The 5,261-nt window shown below is 39.3% G+C and overlaps 1 pseudogene; it reads left to right on the top strand.

Annotated features, from left to right (window-relative positions):
- The first annotated feature begins 912 nt into the window (after positions 1-912).
- Positions 913-5,261, top strand: part of LOC102828697 — a 6,830-nt pseudogene continuing 2,481 nt past the window's right edge.

The raw sequence follows: 5,261 nt of genomic DNA on the forward strand, positions 1-5,261 counted from the left end.
GTTGCAATGCATTGGAACTGACTCGACAGCACATAGCCACCACCATTCATCATTGTGGGTTAATAAGCTGGACTTCAAAGTCGGTTTGAATGCAAGGTCTGTGGTTGCAGCTCACCAGCCGCTCCTTGGAAACCCTATGCAGGGTTGCTATGGGTCAGAACCGACTCAGTGGCACTTAACAACAACAATTCATCATTTACTGAGTACCTGCAGGTATGCAGTCCTATGCATTTCCTCTTGGGTTTCAGATGGTGTTTTTGAGATAAAAAATAGATGAGAAACTTATCATACAACATATATTATTTTGAGGTTATTATTGGGAATATATAAGGAAATGTGTCTATGGAATTTCCTTCAGAAAATGTGTAGTTATATAGATATATTTATATGCAGATACTTAGATATTTTTTATAATAATGATAATTAACAATCATTCTACCTAAATGCATAGGTTATTATAAGCTAAGTAAGTAAGAACTGTGGTGATATATACAAGCAGGCTTCATTTTATTGCACTTCACTGTTGCACTTCGCAGAGCCTGTATTTTTACAAATTGAAGGTTGGTGACAACCCTGCACTGAACAAGTCTTGTTGTTGTTAAGTGCCGCAAGTCAGTTCTGACCCACAGCGACCCTGTAAAGGGTTTCTGAGGAGCAGCTGGTAAGTTTGAACCACTGATCTTGTGGTTCAAACCAACTTTACAGTTGAGTGCTTATGCTACAGTACCACACCAGAACTCCTGAACAAGTCTATGGGTGTGGTATTCCAGCAGCATGTGCTCACTTGGTGATCACTTGGGTCACATTGTGGTAATTCTCACAGTATTTTTAACTCCTTCATAATGCTATTATAATTTACCAGATTATGGTATAGTGTATACACATCTTTTATACACACTAGGGTCCCACAAAATGGGTGTGACTTGCTTTAGTGCAATATTCCCTTTTATTTGGTGGTCTGGAATGGAACTCACATATCTCCAAGGTATGTCTGTATTCACAAACTAAATGATAGGTAATGCAATGTAACACAACTTGAGGTTTTTCATGAGGCTTGGCCTAAAAGTGCTGCTGTGAACCGGCCACTGTCCAGACCCGGGATGTTGCGAATGAAGGCATAACAGCCTCACAGAAGAAAATCCCGTTATAGAGAAGAGGAAAACTGTGCCCTTTTGCCTGGTCCACCAAAGCAGAAGATAAGACCATATCTCAAGGGGTTCTGTTGCCCACACAGAAAGTAGATAATAAAGAAAGGCAAGCAGAACAGATGAAATATGGAATGACTGTAGATGAATTGATGCATTTGAGCTATGGTGTTGAAGATTATTAAAAATATCATGGACTGCCAAAAGAACAAACCAATTTGTCTTGGCTGAAGTACTGCCAGCATGCTCCTGGGAATCCTGGAATGAAATATGATGATGACTATGACTACCTGCAGTATCTGGAAGAACTGTGTGGGCCCAGGGAGCTCATTCCCACAAGTAATTTCAATATACACATAGGAAGAATGAGAAAGAAGAAACTTTAGTAATTCCAAATATTGGAATTAAGTTGTCTTCATCAAAGTTTGTGTCAGAGTTTAAGGAAGACATTGGATTGCTAAATAAAGCTGCTCTTGTTTCAGGCCCTAGACTGAATTTTGATCCTGACATTATTGCAGCTCTTAATAAGGATTTTTACTTTAACAATCCAGATAATCTGCTCTAAGATTATTTTATTCGTCAAGTCAGTAAGGCAAGAGGAAAGGAAAAGGAATTGGATACATGAGGGTAAGTTAAAAATTATTGCTATGAGGGTTTTACTTCATATATGCATGGGTTTATTCCAAACAAAACATGTTGAAGCGTATCTCTGAGATTAGTGGATGGCTGGAGACAAGTTCTATCAATAATACACTCGTCTGAGTCTCCTTAGGGTGTCTTTGAATGAAAGATCCAATCAAAAAAGTTGCTTCAAAGGGATCTGCTGTGCTACTTAGATTCAAGGCAGAGAGGTCAACTCAGAAAGTTATGGGGACTCATTGTGGGGAGTAATCTTAACAAAGTTTTACAAAGGACACAGGACTATCAGGGGAACTTTTCATGAGAACGTTTTAAGAAAATGGGAAACTGCATTGGTGAGGAAAGTAGCAGGAAAGTTGCACAGAGGATTTTTTTTCCCTCATCACAACCTTTTCCTACAACAACAATGCACTTACTCATTCTTCCAGGGCTGTCCTGTGATAGTTTGTTGAGAAACCTTACCCATCCACCCTACACCACTTACCTTGTCTCTTCACACTTCTTTTTGTTCTCAAAATTCAAAGAACATTTCAAAGGAATGAAATTTAATTCTCTGAAGGATGCCAAAACTGTGGTTCTCAGTGATGTAAATTAAAGAGCATAGAATTCTTTGGGGGAAGGGTTGTTGTTTTTGTTGTTGTTAAGTGCCTGTATAGGGTTTCTGAGGAGCAGCTGGTGAGCTTGAACTGATGACCTTGCAGTTCAAACAGCTTTGCAGTCTGGTGCATTAACCCACAGTGTCATACTAGGAAGGGTTAGAGAGATGGAAATCTCACCATCAGAAGATTGTCAATATAAATAGAGGATTCCTCTTTTTCTCAGATCTTCCATTTTACCACTCTGGTAGCAAGTTGGTTATGAGTTGGGCTGCTAATAACAAAGTCAGCAGTTCAAAACTACCAGTGGTTCTGCAGGAGAAAAAATGAGGCTTTCTGCTCCCATAAAGATTTACAGCCTTGGAAACTCTATACAGGGTCACTATGAGTCAGAACTGACTCTACAGCACATCACTACCACCTCCATTTTACCAAATATGATACCATTCTCCAGGGACTGGTCTCTCCTAACAATATGTCTGAAGTATGAGAGATGAAGTCTGACCATTCTGGCTTCCAGGGAGCATGCTGGAAGTACTTCAGCCAACACATATTGGTTTGTTCTTTTGGCAGTCCATGATACTTTTAATAATCTCCAATACCATAGCTCAAATGTATCATTCCTCTACAGTCTTCCTTATTTACTGTCCAACTTTCACATGCATATGAGGTTACTGAAAATACCATGGCTTGGGGCAGGCATACCTTAGTCCTCAAACTGACATCTTTGCTCTTCAACACTGTAAAGAGATATCGTACAGCAAATTTGCCTAATGCAATATGTCACTTGATTTCTTGACTGCTACTTCCATGAGTGTTGATGGTTAATCTGAGCAAAATGATTTCTTTGACATCTTGAATCTTTTCTCCATTTATATGGATGTTATTTATTGTTCCAGTGGTGAGCATTTTTTTTTTTTCTTTCTTTACATCAAGGCGCTGTGGTCTTTGATCTTCATCAATAAATACTTTAAGTCCTCTTGCTTTCAATAAGCAAGGTTGTATCATTAGCATATCGAAGGTTGTTAATGAGTCTTCTGCCTATCCGGGTGCCATGTTTTTCTTCATATAATCCAGCTTCTTGGATTATTTGCTCAGCATACAGGTTGATAGTGTTCCACTGTTATTCATAAGGTTTTCAGTGATTAAATATTCAGAAGTAGCCCGTCTTTCCTTCTTCCTAGTTGGTCTTCATCTGGAAGTTCAGCTGAAATCTGTCCACCATTGGTGACCCTGCTGGTATTTAAAATACCCATGCTTCCAGCATCACTGCAATATATAAACCATCACAATACAACAACTGACAGATAAGTGGTGGTCAAATGTTGATGATTTTGCTTAATAAGGATTCAATGATTTTGGAACAATACCTTTTTTTAACTCACCCTCATACATAAGTCATAGGCTGAAGATGGCAGTGTTTGGGATAATATGGATGATGAGAAGAAAAGCGGTCATGGCAGTGATTAGTATGTCTTTGAAAGCCTACTATCTGATGAAGATGATATGTCTGCCTCAGATAAACTTCACGAAGCTGTAGAAATAAATCACTTGTCTGGGGAAGAATACACACACAAAAAGTCACTTTTTGGAGTATTCCATGACTTCTTGAGTCATGGAGAGATACAAACATCTGACGCTACAATGAGAGGTTCAAGATGTTTTATAAGAGAAAACAAACAAGATGGCGGATCAGGTAGAAGTGTAGTGAGGAACTCCATCAGCAACAACACAGAATACCGGACCAAGCAGGCTCAGGGGATGGTCCAAGAACTCTAAAAAACATATAAAGTAATATTTAGAAGGTTGGAAGACTTACAGCTAGAGGAATTTGTAGCAGAAGCAAGAAATCCATTGCTTTCTAATTCAAGATGCTCAGCTGCTCCCTCCTGGAGCCGCCATTTTGGGCAAGACCAAGTCGGGGAAGGATCAGAGCAGTCATGGACACCTGACAGAACCACAGAGATAAAGGTGTGGACATTTTTTTTTGGTATCTGTTCATTAGTCTCTCTCTGTGCACCTCCATTCAGGTGGCAAGAGGGGGTTCAGGAGCAAGTGGACACCCTGCCCCCACCCCCAGAGGGTTCTGCTACACATGCCCAGAGATCTCCTCGAAATTTAAAGTGACAGTTTCTACTTAAAACCAAACAGCAGCACAAAACAGCTACAGCTAGCCCTGAACTGTTTATCACTAGGAAAAAGGCCTGAACGGGGATTGTGGAGCAGGATAGGCAGACTAAAAAGGTAATAGGTGAAAATTAAACCCTGAGTTACATCACAACAACCAACAGTGGCACCTTGAAATTTCTCAGGAAGAAGAGTGAAAAGGGAAGCCCATCTTCTGATCACATCTACCTAGAGGCAATCAGAAAGCATAAAAAATACCAAAATACACACCTATCTAAGTATTAAGGCCACAGATAACTCATGAATATGCCCAAAAAAATGGAAACAAATGACCACAGCAGCACATGTCCCGAAATTATATAAAGTGACTGAGGCAAATGAGCTGGAAGTAGACCTACACTCCATACTGGAAGATGGGCAGGTTTTGGAAATGCCTGAGATGGAATTCAGAAAAATCATTATAAAATGTATCAAAACACTTTACAATGGAGTTGAGAAAAATAACGAAGAAGCCAGGAAAACACTACAGGAACAATCAAATAAGACAGATACAGAATTGGAAACAATTCAAAACCTACAGAAAGAGGTCCAAACAATTGATAATAGAATATCAGAAATGGATAATACACTGAAAGGGCAAAGGCGTAGAATTGAAGCGATAAAAGCCAGAACTAGTGAGCTAGAAGATAAATATCTCAACACTACTAAGATAGAAGAACAAGCACAAAAAAGGATAAAAAAAAAAAAAAAAAAA

This window comes from Chrysochloris asiatica, unplaced genomic scaffold (assembly GCF_000296735.1).
Source record: "Chrysochloris asiatica unplaced genomic scaffold, ChrAsi1.0 scaffold00004, whole genome shotgun sequence".
NCBI classification, from domain to species: Eukaryota; Metazoa; Chordata; class Mammalia; order Afrosoricida; family Chrysochloridae; genus Chrysochloris; species Chrysochloris asiatica.